The sequence below is a fragment of the Pteropus medius genome, unplaced genomic scaffold, assembly GCF_902729225.1.
Source record: "Pteropus medius unplaced genomic scaffold, Ma_sr-lr_union100, whole genome shotgun sequence".
In the NCBI taxonomy this organism is placed as follows: domain Eukaryota; kingdom Metazoa; phylum Chordata; class Mammalia; order Chiroptera; family Pteropodidae; genus Pteropus; species Pteropus medius.
Genome location: NW_024346667.1, coordinates 7005609 through 7023792, shown reverse-complemented (window position 1 = coordinate 7023792; position 18184 = coordinate 7005609). Strand labels below are relative to the sequence as shown.

Below are 18184 nucleotides of genomic sequence, written 5' to 3'. Positions count from 1 at the left end.
CTTAGTTACTGTGCAGCTCCAGACAATAGAAACTGGCTGTCTTAGATTTCATGGTTGCAAAAAACAGAAGCCCACTCCAGTTAAAATAGAAAAAAACTTTAAAATGCAGGGTTTAACAGCCAATCTTAGAGATACTAGTAGACTCCTGAGAGACTGGAATGGGCTAAAAAGTCAAGAATCATGGTCACATTGCCTCCTCTCTTGTTCTGCCTTTCTCTGTTTCTGTTTCCATCTCGTTCACGCGTGCGCACGCGTGTGTGTGTGTGTGTGTAAAATACCTCCTAGCATTGACATGACCTTTCAGTTTTAGGCCCGTGGATCTAGTTTGTATTTGTGTTTTCTTAAAACACAGTTTAGTTGGTTTACCTCAGCCTATGGATCCATCCCCCTGGGGTTCAGTGACCTGCTGGGGTCGGGGTGGGGGAGAGTTTAACATGCTACAAACTGGGCAGCTTTTAGTTGGATATTGTACCTCCAGCATCGGTTCTTTGTTTCTAATTTATTCTTCCCTGTTTTCTATCCATTTGTCTTTTCATTATATATTTTGAGACATTTCTTCACTGTTACCTTACAGTACTTTCACTAAACTTTTATTTTGGTAATCTTACTTTCAAAAATATTTTCAGAGTTCTTTACTGTTCTCTAATCATTTTGTTTTCATTGTGTCTCATTCTTGTTTAATGGTCATGGTATCTTCTTGAATCTCTTTGAATCGTACTACAGTTATTTCTTTTTAAAATGCTTCTCTGTTTCCTGAATTAACTATTTCTTCTCAGTGTCAGTCCCCTGTCCCCCTGCAGTGTTACTGATTTTCCTTGTAGGCTTGGTTGCCTATTTATAATTAAGAATAAAGGACTGAGAGAGTTTCCTCTGCTATTTTAAACAAGATCTATATGTAGAGTTTTTTTTCCCTCCAGCTGCACCTCTCCCCTGAGTAGGAATTCTGAGTAGAATCCTCTGTGTGTGTCTGGGGTGGGGGGAGAGGAGGGTGTCACTAGGTTGTCTGGTGGCCAGGTTTACTTCACCCCAAAAATGCCCTAATGAGGAGGATTTACTCCAAGGAACAAAAGTCACTTTGGAAGCCTTCGGAAGCCATCTCTCTCCCAGATGCCACATTTGGTTCTGTTCCTTTAGAGAGGACCCCCAGATGTTTTGTCTGTCACTCCCCTTGGCCAAGCAGCCTGAAGGCTCTGTAGGAGGGCGGGGGAGGTGTGGCGGGAGTGCCGTCATCACTTCATTCTCTGTTTCCTGCCTCTTATCATCCTCTCCATTCCGTGATACCTGTTGACTCTGAGCCCAGAGCTTCCCCAGGGTCCTGTTGAGCGCACTGCCTCCTCCTCGGCGGCTCCCGGGTAGCAGCTTTCTTCGTCTCTCTGTCTCATCTGTCAGCACATCCCCATTTCCTGCTCTGTTTTCCAGAGATTTGTTGAAATCTCTTGTCCATTCAAAGTTCTCTTCCAGCAAACTTTTTGATCTTGTGGAATTCTTCTGTTTTATTTTTTTTGATGTTTTCACTTCACTAGGGTTTCAAGAGGGACAACCAGGCTGCCAACCATCTTGAAATGGAAACGTCATTAGGCTGTTCTTCTAAAAAGCATTTGGTTGTTGGCTTTTATTTTCCTTTTTAACACATTTCCTGTTTAGAAAAAAAGAATGCAGCTCACTGTCAGCGTTAACATCACACATGGGAATGCTGCGTTTTCTAGGATTTGACATTTTCAGCAATTGAGAATTACTGTATTTTGTAAATGCTATAAATAGAATGATATCATTTGTTTCCAAAGACTATTGATATGCTAGAGTGATGTGAAAATCATAATAAAAGAGAGATTTCGTGGCAAACGTTGGGGATAAGTTTAGGACTGTAATCCGCGAGTTATCTCAGGGCAAATGGGAAATGGGTTAAATGAGAGATATGTCATACGTACACACATACATATAAAGGAATCTATATCAGTGTATGTATAAACAAAAGTAATAAAATAAACACTGGTACCTACTACATAGCTTGAGAGAAGGAATATTATATTGTCAGCACCTTGAAATCTCTGTATTTCCTTCCTTGATTGGGTCATCTTCATCCCCTCTACCTCCTGTGGTAACCATTACCCTTCATTTTTTAGTCATTCCTTGCTTTTTTGAAAAATGGATTTACCATTTGTATATTTATCTCTACACAGTATATTGTTTACTTTTAGGTGCTTTTGCTCTTTGTATAAATAGAATGATGCAACATGTACTCTTCTGAACCTTGCTGTTTTACTCAAGGTTATGTTTTTGAGATTCATCCATGTTTTTTCATGAAGCTATATTTGATTGCTATATTGCATTGCATTGTAAGAATATGCCACATGTTTTCTACAGCTGATGGACATTTCTGTTTGTGTAACTTTTTGCAATCATGGGAAAGATTGGTATAAACATAGTTCCTATTGCCCACATGCTAGAGTTTCTCTAACGTATAAACCCAGGAGTGGAAGAACCAGATCATAGAGTATGTGCATAGTTAGTTTTGCTAGGCACTGACACCTGTTTGCCAGAGTAGTTGTATCAAGATAGTCTACACTGGTGTATGAAATTGCCTGTGGCTTGACAACACTTGGTGTAATCAGATATTTTTTATTTTTGTCTATTTGGTGGGTATGAAATCATATCTTATTGTGTGTTTTTAAAGTTGAGATGTGATTTGTGTTTAGTATAATTTACCTTATTGTGACTTTAATTTCCATTTTCCTGATTATTAATGAGATTAAATATATATTTTCATATGGCTATTAACCTTTCATGTTTTCTCTTCTGTGAAAGTTTGCCATGTTTTCCCAGTTAGTTTTCTCTTATTGACTTGTGGGTGTTCCTTATATACCCCTTATATACCTCTGGATGTGTAAGAGTGTGTGTGTGTGTGTGTGTGTGTGTGTATGTGTGTATGTGTATGTATGTGTAACATATATATACTATGTGATGAAAATTTTTTTGGGCAGGATTGTTTTCTGCAAATGTGATTATGGCCTTCTCTCTTTTTCTCTTTTTGGTTGTAGTTAAATCCTTGATAAAACTGAGAAGGTTTTGGCATTTTAAAAATGTTCGAGTGTTTTTTCTATCCTTCTAATCTACTCCTATTGTGAAATAATTTTGGTTGAAAAGTATCTTGACATTCAGTAACTCAGAACGTTTTCTTTGGAGTGCACAACTATTAAAGTTGGAGTACAGTGCATGTGGTGCTTGATGCTGGCAGATCTGTTTCCGCTGTGTCTCACCACAGGCTGGCCAGCACTTGGGCTGAGAGAGGCGTTGGCTTGTGACTGCTGATCCAGATCTCTGATGGGACAGCTCCGTCATTTTCTTGACTCTGTAGTTATCACATCTCTCAAATTCAATGGAAATGTACGTTGGCTTTATAAAATAATAGCTTTAGTTACTACACAGTCTTTTCTCTGTACCCTGAAGTTAACTTTGAGGGACATTTTCTTTTCAGTGGTGATGTTTCAATAAATAAAAAACTTTATGAAATAGTTAAAATGGTCAATTTTATGTTACGCATATTTTAAACGATAATAATTAAAAAAAACCCAAGGCTGGAAAAGTAACTTTTTGGAACAGTTCGGACTCTAACGAAAGTGCAGTGATGACACTCCAAAGTGGTGTATGTGTTTTCGAGTCCAGAAGCTGGCTTTGAAAAGTTAATTACTGATATATGCTAATACCTAGCAATACTTCTTTTGCATAAGCTGCTTATTTTTTGCCATGAATATTCTTTTAAGAGGTTTACCTTTTTTTTTTTAAAGTTTTTGTAGATTTTGGAAGGAATTTCAAGGATTTTATTTTCATTTATCTTCCGTTCATAATACTAGCTATCACCTTCCCCTTTGTGGCAGCCTCACGGGCCTTCTTTCATTTCCTCTAATCACCATCCTTTGCCTTCCTCAGAGCCTTCCCACAGGCTGTTCTTTTTCCTTTGCCTGCTCCCATTTATTTTGTTATTTTTTAAAAATTGTGGTAAAATATACATGTTATAGGCTGAATTGTATCCCCTCAAATTCCTATGTGGAAGCCCTAACCTCCAGTACCTCAGAATGTGACTGTGTTTGGAGACGGGGTCTTTAAAAAGGTAAAGTTAAAATGAGGTCATTAGGGTGGTTCCTAATCCAGTGTGACTGGTGTCCTTATGAGAAGTGGAGATTAGGACACAGATTAGGACACACAGAAGTTAGACCATATAAAGACAGAGGGAGAAGGTAAACACCGACAAGCCATGGAGAGAGGCTTCAGAAGAAACCAGCCCTGCTCACGTCTTGATTTCTCACCCTTTAGCCTCTAGAATTGTGAGGAAATTAATTTCTGTTGTTTCAACCACCCTGTCTGTGGTACTTTGTAATGGTAGCTCTAGCAAACTAATGTAATACATGACATAAATTTTACCATTTCAGCCATTTTTAAGTGTACAGTTCAGTGGCATTAAGCACATTCGCATCGTTGTGCAGCCATCACCACCATCCATTTCCAGGACTTTAGTCATCTTGCAAAACTAAGACCTCATTCTTTCTAGCCCTTGGCAACCACCATTATACTTTCTGTTTCTACAAATTTGACTACTCTAAGTACCTCATATATGTGAAATCATACAGTATTTGTTCTTTTGTGACTGGTTTATTTCACTTTGCATAATGTCTCATGGTTCATCCATGTTGTACCATGTGTCCGAACTTCCTTTTTATGACTGAATAATATTCTATTGTACGTATATGTCACATTTTGTTTATCAGTTCATCCACTGATGGACAATTGAGTTGCTTCCACCTTTTGGCTGTTGTGAATAATGTTGCTGTGAATATGTGTGTACAAATCTCTCTTCAAGAGCTTGCTTTCAATTCTTTCGAGTATGTATCTAGAAGTGGATTTGTTGGATCATACAGTTATTCTATTAATTACTACTTAATTTTATGAGGAAGCACTATATTGTTTTCCATAGTGGCTGCACCACTTTACATTCCCATCAGGAATGCACAAGAGTTCCAGTTTCTCTACATCCTCATCAACATTTGTTATTTTCTGTTTTGTTTTGTTTTGTTTGTTTTGTTTTTGATAGTGTGCATGGTATTACTAAGTATCAAGACTTTCAGTGATAATGCAGTGCACTTTTGATTTTGTTGGAAGAAAGAGATGGTCAGATATAGCTCTTAATTATCACTGGGTTAAGTCAAAGAGAGTCAGTTATCAAAGGGTTGTGAAATGGCATTTATATGCCTCTTGATTCAGGTATCACCTTGGAGGCTCACCAGGAAGCACTTGAGTTATTGGTGTGAGAGACTGGTGGCCACTTTTTTTTTCTATATGGGCCAGGAACATTCTTCCTATAGGTAACTTTTTGTCTGCTGATGTGATACAAGACCAGATAGGCCACAATTTAGGTATTTTTCAGTACAAAGACTCTGAAATAGCTCTTTTGCAGAACTAAAGAGGCTGGTGAATTTGTTACTTTTTCCTCAGGGCAAGTTCTCATTTTCCTAAGTGTTTATAGCTATTTGTATGAAACACTCATGTGCCTAACAATCAGAGTCCAGTGAAGAAAACAGCAAGTTAGGCATATTAGGCTTCAGAAATCTCAAGCAGAGGTTGTAGAAAAACACAAGAATCCTGGGAAATGCACAGGTGCTTCTGAAGGACATTTTGAAATCATGAAAGAGTTTTATGTTTAACCGTAAATATTGCATTATAACTGCCTGAAAGATTATAGAGTCGAGTTGAGTGAGGAATATTTGTAATTATATCCCTTAACTTTAGTTTGTTTTTGGAAATGGAACATTTTATGTGGGTGTTTCTGCGCCCACCCCCCCACCCCTTTGTCTACTTGTGTGGATTTCCCTTCATTTCAACAGCAATTCTTGGTGGCAAAACAAAAATCATTCTTTACTGTGGTTCAGGACAGATGGCCACCCAATTTCATTGTCAGGTCGTATCCTAGTCCCCCTCACCACGTTCGGCCATTCTGAACTCCAGTTTGTACAACTGATCGTTTGGCTTGGAAGCAGCTTGGTTAAACAACCACAAGTTCACAGCACTGACAGCATCACCTCCTCATAGCATTAATTTTATGCACGCAACTCATATTTTTCTTTGTGCAGTTTGTACCCCCACTGGTTTGAGAATTCACAGTAAGTATAATTAAAGCTATTGAAGCCAAAGAATATAAGGATGTTTCTTCTATTATTAGCCAGTCTTCAACATCACTGTAATAATAGTGCTTTGTCTAAGAACCCTGAAAACTCTGCCAGTGCTTCATAGGCTTTGTAAACTGAGCTCATCACTGCTGTCATTGAAGGCAGGCACGTCATCCCCTAGCAGGGATCAGCTATTCCTGCCTCATACTGTTTGCTGAATTAATCTCTTTGGGATAGTAAAACTGAATCAGGAGTCCACAACTAACATCACACGCCTTTTCGTGGGAATGATACAAGGAACAGGTGTCAATTCCATTGCTTTCTTGAGACGCGGCACTCCCTCCTCCCCCGATCTTTTCTCTTTGGAAGTTCATAGCTGATTGAAGGAGAAGCCACTTCTTTTCCAGTGCTTGGAGTGTTTTCTGAAAGCCTTCACATCAGTAGTCCTGATCTCGGTCAGTGGGACCACATCTCAGTCTTTGTGATTACACTAAATACAGCACCACCTCTAAAGGCAAAGAAGCCGAGTTGACTTTACTGTTAATTAATTGATCGATGAGTTGTTTCATTTATGTTTAACAAATAGATATCAGAAGTCTGCTGTGTGTTGAGAGAGCTTTGCTAAGCTCTGTAAAGGTCTGTAAAACAAACATAAAATGCAGTTTCTGTTGAAAGTAGTCTGGAGTGTAAGACAGAAGCAAGGAGCGCTAGAGAGGATGCCTCGCGGGCAGCAGAAAGGACTGCATTGTGTGGTACAGAGCTTAAGTGCCATGGAACTCTGGTCATTAAACCTCTCAGAAGAGGAAATAAAAGCAAAGAAATGAGCACTGCCCTGTAGAGAGCGACTTTCTGCACAGCGACTCCTGACTCCTTAAGGGACTCAACCCTTTAGAAAATGCCCCCTTGATGCTCCAATTGTAGTTAGGTACAGTACTGTGAAAATATATAAATAAATATTTTTCATCTGATGATGAAAGTAATAATTTTTTTGTAGGGCAAGAAGACTTGGAAACACACACATAGACGCACAGAGAAAAATAAATCACTTATATTCCAACTAGAAATAATCACTATTAACATTGTGGAATATGCCCTTACTCCTCTTCTCTTTGTAAATGACTTTAATTATATTTATTTCGGAGTCTCAGATCCAAGGGTATACAGATTCTATGAAGGATAAATATGAGTTGGAGTCGTATAAAATCACTGTACTGGTTATCGTGATGATAATTTTGACCTTGTCTACCTTTTATTTTGCAGTTATTTTGAAAATTCTTTGTAAACCTTGAAAAAAGCCCATTTGTTTTTAAGAGTATTTGAAAATAAATGACCTTATTTTAAGATGAATGTTTTCAGGTAGACTTTTGGGAATGATAAAAGGAGATGGAGATTTTATAAAAAAAAAAGTAAAAGAGAATTGTGGTTGTTTAATTCTATGACATCAATAAATCTCAGTAATAGGTAAATATCTTTACAGTCTTATAGTGTTTAATATCTTGTACTTTTTATAGTGTTTTTTTCCCCAGAAATGATGTATGTTGTTAAGAAGACATGTATTTCTTAATTGTTACATATTTTAATCATTAATGGAATATCTATGTGGGCTAAGTAAGAAAAGAAAAATATTAAATGTTAGGAAATTAAATTTTTTGGTACATGCAAAGCTATAGGTGAATTTAAGACCTTAACCTCTGACAGGTGCATTTGGAATGAGAAATTGCCTAGGCAGTGGCCTTCTGCACTTAGGGAAGAGCCTGGCTTTAGGAGTGTGTTTTCTGATCTTCCACTATTATATTTGCTCTGTTCATTTTGTGCCAGACCAGGAAAGCTAACAGTGGAGGATCTGTGTCATGAATTCTCTGTGTTTTGGAAGTTGTTACCGACCTACTTCGTAAAACTACAAAGTAGAATGTGTGCTTTCTGACTGACTTAGAAGTTTTAACCTTTTTGAAAATTGGTGGCTCCTTGTTACAGTTTTAAAAAATGCGTTGTTTTTAGTATAATATCTAGCTGCCCTAGTTCTATAATGTCTTCATTTAAAAAAAAAAAAAAAACCACAAGTGGTCCTGAGACTTTTTGTTTAGAGGAGAAGGGGTGTCACAAACTCAGGGGCCCGACAGTTTAATGAGGATATAAAATTCTAAGGAGTGATGAGGGCTATGACAAATTGGAGAATGTTTACCTCTCCAAAGGCAATGAAAAAAACAAACAAAACCAAATATATTGTGGCAGCCCGGCATAGTCCAAACTTGGCCTGAAGCCAAACCAATTTACATCTGTTTATGCCAGTTATCCCTGTGGTAATTAACAGTAGTAGAGTACTAGTATAATGATAAAAAATAGGTAACTTTTTTTGAGAGCTACCCTGTGCCAGGCACAGGCATTATCTCATTCTGTCTTCACAATAAAGGTAAATACTCTTATTATCCCATCTTAGAGATAAAACTGGGCTTTAGAGAGGTTATTAGCCCATGGTACAGAGATGGTGAGTAGCAGAGTTAAAGCCAGGTTTGCCTAACTCCGAATCTTGAGCTCTGTGATGTTTTGATTTTAGGCTACAGAACTTTGAATTGCATTGGGTAGGAAGAAAATAGTCATTGGTTAAGCTTCTCAGTGTTGGCACTGGCAGGCTCTGTGGCCTTGGAGAAAGCCGCCAGGCCTGGGAGAAAGGGCAGTGCTCTTGGTCCTAGAGGAAGAGGAAACAGCAGGATCAGGTCTGCTGTGGTGTGGACAGACTCAAACGTCTTTACCAGATAACTAGGTAGGTGATTAAAGAAAGAAATCGTTCCTGTGAGGTGCAGAAGATGTGCCTGTGTTGGGAGGGTGGGGTAAGTACAGCATATAGAAGTGGAAAATCAGACTAAATAAAAATTTAGTAGGAGCTTGTAATGTAGGTGTTGGCAGATGTGAGTAAGGCCTACCCGGATGTTATTAAGCGTTGGCTTAACTGTGTGTGAGCAAATATCTAGAGCTGTAGAATAAAGAACCGAAATGTATGGGGTCTGACATTTAGTCCAGGGTTTCCTGTTACACATCACTTTAACTGAGGTTTTCCTCATGGTGGAGGGGCCGACCTTTCCACTGTCTTTTGTTTGGTTATCTCAGCAGGCTCCCACTTACACGCTTCAGAGAGGCTTTTCTGGGGCATAGTGGATCTCTATCAGGATCACTGGCATTTCCAGTGATATTTAGTACAAAGAGAGTCAAAAAGGAAGTATCTCGGCAAACCTTTGGTTGTTGAATTAACCAGCACAACCAAAACATTTGGCTGTTAACACAGCATCTTGAAACAAACAAGTCACTGACTTGTTGCACTGTGTCGCCCTCAAAGCCTCTCTGTCTAATTGACTTTAACTCAAAGAAGTGAAAAGTAAAGCCAAGCTATTCCTAGCTGGCAGCTTGTGAACATGAACTTTAGGAAACACAGCAGACTCTCTGAGAGGCCTGTCTGCGTAAACCTCACAGGCCCCTAAAGAGAATTAAAAAATAATAATAAAAAATAAAAAATATATATAAATAAATATAAATTAAAGAGCTGTATCTTGATTTTGTCCTGAAAAATGTGAATATACAAAAATATATGAGAAGTTAAGATTAAAGACTTTGCTTTCTGCAGCCTGAAGACTTTCAAATAGATACTGAGGGAGGAGGAAACAAGAAACCTAGCTGCCGGAAGTTGGGGGGGGGGTGGGGGTGGGACCAGAGATGGAGCAGGGGGTCGAGTCTAGGGAAGCCCTTCTGTTGAATTGTTTCATTAAAATGGTTGCTTTCCTAGAAGCAACAAGAAAAACTGGTCCAGTTTGTTTTCAGAGTTGGAAGAAAATACTTATGTAAGCAGCTCCAGGCTTTGCAGTGTTTCCATCTGGAATATCATTTCAGAATTTGGCCAGATCTCAAGTGATTTATGTTCAGTGAACAAGATTACCTTCAGCTTCTTCTTGTGAAAGGCCACATAGTTTGGGGTTTAGTTGCTGCTTTTCAGCCTCTTTTAATTCTTGTTTGAGGTAATCATGCTGTGTTAATCTCCGTCATTTATCGCCAGTGTTGGGTTTGCAACAGTGGTTTCTAAAGTAGGAAACCAGAGCATTGATTGAAGCTAGATTGGCTTAAGGTGTTACTACTCCGTTGTAGAGCTGCCCCCACCACACCTGCTCCTGAGATTGGTAGTGGTGGTGGGAGGGGCTGGAGTGGGGAGTCAGGAATGGCTTTTGCATAAGCTTGAAATTCAGCTTTTTAAATTTTTCTGTATTTCAAGACAGATACTCTTAATTTTATGGACAAATAAAATAAAGGGAATCTCAGGTCCGCTCTTTTGAATGCCTGTGATTTTTCATGTTTTAAGAGTTTTCCCCTAATATGAGAAAACGTGTCTTATTGAAATCGTGGGTATCTAGTATAAAAATGACATTTCTTTTTGATGTTTGAGGATACATTATGAAAATGTGAATACTGACACTTTTCAGAAATTGGATTAAACATTAATGTTTTAAATTTAAATTAGTTTTTATAGGTCCCCTGTTAAATTCTTCTAATTATTAGGTTTAAATATTTGTGAGAGGTAAGCATTTTAGCAAAGAAATAATCATTTTATTCTGGAAGACAGAAAAAAATACTAATGAAGTGTTTCAGAGCATAAAATTTAGGAAAACCATATATATTTCATATTTGCTACAGATAAAAATAGTTACATATTGGCAACCTCCCTCAACACCTCTTCCGAAGTCTTGACTTTAAGGTGTCTTTCTAAAGTGGTATCTTAATACTTCGAGTTTCATATCTTAAACATTGTGCAAACCTAGCAAAGATAAAATGTATAGAGGTCACTCTTTCAGATTCTATCAGCTACTTTGAATCTAATTCTTAAACTGTTTATGATGGCTTGGCAGCAAGCCATGTACTTGTCATTTTATCTCATTAGAGTTAAGTCTAGTCCTGTCAAGAGCAGGTTTACTAGTCTTTTTTAATTGTCTGCTTAAAATTTTCCAATTTCAATACCAGCTAAGGAACTTAAGATGGTGATAAGTGTGGACTGAGGTCAAGTAAAAATTCTGAGTATATTCGGAATTCAGTGAATTCACGAGGGGAGTGAAGAGGTGAATGATTTTAAGGCTGTCGTGGGGGAGTGGAGGATTGCTGAAGCATTTGCATCCAGAATGGAACAGGGTTTAAATGTGTAGGTGGAGGAAAATGTATATGATGTTTATTTGACTAGTACAAACAGTTTTCTTTTGTGCATTTTTGCATGTAAGTATACCTCTTGTTCCTCCAGAGAATGAAAGGCAAAGTACTAAAAAAATTAGAAGGCTGTGGAAAAACAGATAAAGAGCAGGTAGAATTTGTAGCAGATAAAAGAGAGAGGGATGTCCAGTGAGCTAAAAATAGTGATAAAATGAAGGAGGGGAAACAATGGAGCCTGCTCAGGGGTGATACCAGTAAAATCTACAGTACCACACAGGAAAAAAGGCTGAAAAAGAGGCGAGGTGAAGAGTCGTTTAGGAAGAGTTCTTGGTTTCCTGAGAAACCATTTGTGTTTACTAGAGTAATGTATGCCTGCACCTCTGGGAATAAGAGAGGCCAGGTTCCCTAGCAAGGGGTCAGGCTCACTTTGTTGGTGTGCTCAGCAGGCTGAGGTATGGTGGGCGTGGCACTCATGTTTATGACTGTGTGAGGGAATAAGTATGGAAAATGTGGGAGATATATTAGCCTCTGGGGGTATGTTTGGGGCCACAGCAGTTTGTGTGACCTCGAAGCGGGTGGAAGACAATAACAGCTGGGAGTGTGTAATAACTGAGTAATCCAGTTGAGTCAAGTCAGCGTAGCCTAATAGGCCTATCTCTTTTTCTTGAATCGTTCCTGACCTGGAGGACTTTGGGAATGGGATTTACTTTGTACTGTACGAGGGTAGGACTGACCATGAAGAACTTTGGGTATGTGTCATTAGAATCTCTCTCTTGCTTCCTCTAGTTCTGGGTGCACCATGGATTCACATTGTTCCCTGATGGGGCCCAATTTGCCACATAGGAAAATTTGCTGGGAATGTATTTCATATTCTGGATCTTTCTTGATTTTTTTTCTTTCTTTCTGCCAAAAGTTACCTGCTCATTCTCTGGTATCTCTAGTCTCTTCAGAAAACTGGAGGTAATTTGGAAAAAAAAATCATTCTCTTGTGAAAGGTTAATATATAACTCCTTCTCTGTTATGTGTTTGCATTCCAAAGGACTCAGTATGTTGACTCAAAGAAATAGTGGCATTTGGACATGTCTTTGGGTAAATATTAAGTAGGTGGTATTACAGTGGAGTCCCTATATGCATATTTGACTCATGGGAATTAAATTCATGAACTTGGCCACAAGAAAAAAAGTCAAGAAATAATAATTGAAATATGATAGTCCTAGGGTGAACATAAGATGGGAGATATGAGCCTGCAGTTTGTAGGGAGATTTCATTTCCTCCTCGAGTGTGATCATTTGGGTTTAACTGCATGGCTCATACAATGCAAGCCAGATACTATATCTGGTGTTTACCTGAAGAGCTAATAGTCTTTTCCAAAGGGCCGGAAAAGCTGGTTATCTTGGACTTAGCGAGAGGCAATGTAGTATATTTCCTGAGGAATTTCAGAGAATTTTTAAGGACAGTTTTAACTGTAATTGCTTCCTTGAGTTTGACTTTGGACTCTAACCGAGTTCCCTGTGCCATTAGGTATGACTTTACAGTATTGGTTGGCTGAGGGTAGTTCTTTCAGGGCGCCTGTAAACTCCTTTTGAGATTTCAGACTGTGTGTTATTCATCATTGCCAAAGGAGCTCCGAAAACGTTTTTGTTGATTGAAATAATGAAACATAATACCTGTGCCTAATGCCCTCTCCACCCGCCGTGGTCCCTAAGAACAGATGTGAGTGGGGACGGTCCGGCTGCTTTGGTTTGGAAGAAATGCTGTAGACCATCTGTGAGAACTGGATTGCAAGGTACTGACTTATTGAGACCATTTTTACTTCCTACCTATAGGTGCTGCCCTAGCCGAAGAAGGTAGCCCCTGGGATTGGTTGAAAGTAGGATGATGATGGTGTGTGTATGAGATCCTGGTGGCTTCGAAGATGCTCTTACTATCCCTCCCCCTTTTTAAAAATGCCAAACCCATATCTTCCATTTCATAATAGGGCAACTAATCATTGCATACAGTTTTAACATCCCAAGAAAGGATGGCTCCCCAATTTAGAAGGTTCCATTTCCTCATTTACCCCTTGAAGATGGTTTTGAATACTGGAATTATGGGTCACTTCTAAGTTAATGCATAATAAAAGACATGCAATTCATCTCCCCCAAACACCATGATTTCTCCACCCCACCTCCTACCACCCCTGGCTCTGTTTTGCAGTCCAGTGTGGACTGCAGTAATGACCCCAGTACTTTATGCATAAGTTGCCTGGTAGCTTACCAATGTGTCATAAAGAAAAGTTTTATCAATTTGGTAGATGGCCTTGTTGATAACAATCCTCAGAATGTAGCATCTTGCTCTATATCACAGTATCACCATGGCTCTTACTGAAAAGACCTGGTTTCTACAAGGTGTCCACTTGACAGGGAAGTTTATAATTACCACTGGTGCCTGTCTGTTTTTTATATTCTATTTGCAGAGGTTTAGTTGCTGCCCTCAATGTGTTTGGAAGCTCTTGTGTGTGACACCCAGACCTTCATACCAGACACAAATGTGATATGACTGCTAACCACTCATTCCGATGCTATTTTTAGTGTTTGGTCAGCCTCCTGGGCCAGTTCGATCTTTTTATTTTTTCTAATGCGCCACTTAATCTTTGATTGCTGTGTTTAATAGAATCATGGAAATGACAGGATTCTGAGAGGTGATCAAATCCAGGGTTCTTTAAACTTTCTTTCTGTCGAAGGGACAGTAAAACCACTAATAAATATAATTTATGCCAATATGTAAATCAGAGGGACTGAAAAAGGAGGCCAAAGCCTAATCATCTCTTGACTCCCTGCCTGACCACAACCCTTGAGGTGTCTGGATATAGCATCTGGGGCTCAATTTGAAAACCACAGCCCTGGAGTAATGGGTGTTTTCCTAAGTTGTAAGCAAATCTTCCTAGCACCAATTTGCTGTTTATTGCTTCCTGAGGGTAAAACTTTAAAGCAGAACTGCTCAGAGTTTTTCCTCTGCATTTCTGTATGTGAATCTTCTATAGACACTCACCAAGGAGTCATCAAGAAGCTTATTCTTGTGTGTTGCAAATGTTCAGCCCAACATGTGTGCACTGTTAGGTACCACAGGTAAGAAGCAGACTTGAGTGACAGAGTGGTGCTGGTATTTTAAGTTCATGATGAGTATGGCATCGAGATGAGACTGTGACTGAATGTGCATAAGAAATTGTAATGTCCCACATGGGATAGGCTCTAATTGTTTAGATCAGTGCTTCTCAAAGTGTGGTCCCCTAACCAGCAGCAGCAGCAGCAAAATCCCCTACCCCAGACCTGCTGAATCAAACTTTGATGATGGAGTCCAGCAACTGGTATTTAACAAGCCTTCTGGGCAACTTTGCTGTTCGTTAAAGCCTGAGAACACAGTGACGGTGCCATGGTTGGCTGCTCATTCCTCCTCCTATAGCACTCTTCTTGCTTTGCTAAGGAAATTTAATGTTTTCTCAATCTTATGTGAGATCCTAAGCAACTTTATCTTCAGAGCAAATACCCTAGCTCTGCCTCCCAATTAGATTACTACCCCTTTGTCCCTTTTATGTGGAAATTCTGGAGCAGCCCGCTGGGTGTACATGAACACTATTTTTAGGTGTTAGTTGAAAGTCAGGTTGTTTATGAAAGGAAGTGATTTCGTGCCTCGTTTACCTGAACACTGCAGAGGTAACCCAGGATGGTAGACCTTTCAGCTTCACGTTCCCAGGGAGAGTGTGAGGGAGGCTTTCCTAAGTGTAGCACTTATGTAACCATGGACCATCCACGTTATTATGACAAACTACTTCTTTTCCTTTTGTATCTTTCTGATGAACTAGGCCATCACTCAGTAGCCTGTAGCTGGAGATTCTTACCAGAAGATTCAAAAATCACCCTCAATATCAAAGAAATAAGTTTTGCTTGTATTTATGGATATGATTTTTTGTGAGCAGAGGGCCCATAGTTTTCATCGGATTCTGCAGAGGAACTATGCCCCCAACCCTCGAGGGAAAAGCTGATTAATTACCGCTTTATGATAACAGTTTTAAAAAAATCTTCACACGATTCGTAGCCATTAGAGATGGAAGAGCTTCCAAGGCGATTGGCAATCATATTTCAACCTGTGGTCTCCTCAGATGTTATTGTATATTAATTAAGTAGAGTAAGTCTGGTTCTTGAACTTGTGTAGTCATGCCTTCTGTGTATGGTGGTGGGAAGGGTGCGTACTTTTGTGTTTATCCAGTAGTTTCACCTGGATTTTAAAAACTCCATTCTGCAAAGTATACAAAGCAGAGGATATTATCCCTATTTATACTTGATGACACCGAAGCTTAGAAAAAAAGTATGAAACAGTATCACCAGGTTTGCCTGTCATCTGAAAGCATTGGACACTCCCACTAGTTCATGCTCTGGTGACTTCCAAATATACTTGAATGATGCCTGGAGACATCTTAAAAGTTTGTTGTGATTAAAGACTGGTTGTTTAAATGGCCTAAAATAATTATTCTCTAAAGGAAATGGATCATGTTAAAATTGTGGATTTATTTTGTACTGTTCTTTATTTTAGCTGGAGATTTTTAAACAAATTTTTATAGATGTATCTCTCCACAGTCAAATAAAAGCTGGCTCCAGCCCCTCTTTTCTCTAGAAAGATCATAGAAAACCCTAACCAATCATATTTTTTAGCATGTTGGGTCAGGAGAGAGCAAGTCATTGGCAGCTGGTAGCATCACCTCATTTTCATTAGATTGTTCTTTGTATTTCAAAGACGAGTGCCCTTGTGCCTTACATTACGCAGCCTTAAAATTGCACATAAAAGTTTGCTGTGGAAGAGTAGCAAATGTAAGATAAATTGAGAAGGTTAAGGGGAAAACTGTACTAAGAGCTTCTCATAAATGAATTCTCATCATAAAAGCACAGCGATTTCTCCAAGTGACAAATTAACTTGAGATAGCGCTTTGCATTTTTAAGTAATATGTGGCAGGGTAATTCCTTTTGTGTTCAAGCCAGAGGTCAGTGACTCACTTATTCTACTTGTACTTTTTATTTAATAGTGTAGAAAAGAAAGCTGTAGACGTGGATATTTAACTTTTATTTTGCAAATGCATCGTGCCTGTGAGTCAGTAGTGTGTTAAAGCAGTCTGGCATCTAAAGGGCTTGGAGACAGAGCATTTTCTAAAAGAAATATTTGTGCTTAGAAAACTTTTTATAAAGATTCTTATTCTGACCCGAATAACTCTTTTACTTCAGTAGAGTCACTGCAAAGGACATGAAGATGGCAGTCACTTCTTTCAGTCCCTGAGGTTCGGCAGGTAGAAAAGGCATTAGGGAGTGGAATGGTGGCTCTTTCTGTCAACAAATCAGAGGTTTGATTATGTATATTATTGCCATTTAGACTTTTTTTGGGGGGTGGGAATATAAAATATCTGTTAAATTTTAGCATTTGTACATCGGTGATTTGTTGAACAATAACGAGAATAAAGAGAAGAGAGTTCCTGCCCCACCTTTTTATAGTCTGTCTAGTGAAACCTGATGGATCACGTGAAAGCTCTGATGCCAGTATTACTTTAGACTAGATAATTGAAATAATACATTTGCCTTCTGCATCCTTCTACTGTAGTTTTTGTTTCTTTCTTTGGCCTGTGGCCACACTGCGTTTTTGCTCCAGGATTTTAATTTGTGGAGCAAAGACAATGGGTATAATGTTAATTACCTCAAATGCTGGCTGGTGTGGACTTGACCTTTCAAAGTCAGAGCATGATGACAAGGATCACATTTTTACTTGAATCGGATTTTTTTGTTGCTTCTCTATCAGGGTAACCAATGGGTGCAGATGCAGAGGACATCAAGGGGGATGAGGGGCTGTGCTTGGTCCAGGAGCCCCAGTGCCACATACCTATCAGCCCTCCACCCAGCGGTGGTCTTTACATTTCTTGGAAGAAGCAAAATAGATTCAAACACTTGAGGCTAGGAAGGGGCCTGAAATAAGGTAGTCCTCTGGGGTTCCTTGAAGTTTTTTTTAGCTCTAGATTTCTTCTGACATCATTCCTTCCCCCCGCCCCCAACTTTAGTGTATTTTTTTCTCATAAAAAAAATTAAGAGCACTCTTCATATATGCTTCCTATGGTGGAATCTAGTATTAAAGAATCCGTTTGCATCTAAATAAAGCAGGTAAGTCAGTTTTAACAGGATACCAAGCAGCTGACCCAGAAACTTGCATAACTCGGTGGGTGTTTTGAGATTGTGTATTCACATGTCTGAACAGTTGAGGACTGGACATGTGTAGGTTAGGAAATACCTATGTGATTATAGGTCTTATTGTTTGTTGTAAAACATATCACCCTTGCATTAGAGTCCAATGACTTAGGTTCTGACTTCAAAATAGCTTTTCCTTAGTAATTAAACACTTTTCCTGTCAGCTGGCTTTTAATGTATGTTTCAGACCATGATTTTGGGGGGTATTTTTTTAATTGAGATAAAATTTACACAACACAAATACCATGAATATTTTTTTGTCTAGAGAATTTAAGAAAGGTTAACTGACTGAACGCTTGGTTCATTTATTTGAATTCAGTGGCTGATAGGCTAGGATGATACAAAGTCAGGTGCTTGACTTCAGGGAGATCATAGCCTCTTATGGGGATAAAAACGTAAACGAATATTAATAGAGACATTTACAAGGCGCCTTGTAACAGCAAAGGATGTTTACTGTTCTTCCCTTTTTGAGCCTGCCTCTGAAAATAGTGGAATCTTTTCCTTTTGCAGTATTTTTTTGTAGCAACTTTTCTTACTTCATTGTCCTCATGTTTTCTGTTAGAGATTTCATATGAAAGTTAGAATTTTGTC

General features: G+C 38.9%; 1 protein-coding gene across 11 annotated transcripts in view; it reads left to right on the top strand.

Moving 5' to 3' along the window:
* Positions 1-18184, top strand: part of FHIP1A (FHF complex subunit HOOK interacting protein 1A) — a 208576-nt gene that overhangs the window by 24781 nt on the left and 165611 nt on the right. The window contains exon 1 of one of the 11 annotated variants that reach the window (XM_039875968.1): positions 12067-12085. The exons of the other annotated variants lie outside the window; for them this stretch is intronic. The gene's annotated coding sequence lies outside the window, so the exon portion shown is untranslated. Of the gene's footprint in view, positions 1-12066; positions 12086-18184 lie in introns of those variants that run through there. 11 annotated transcript variants of the gene reach the window in all.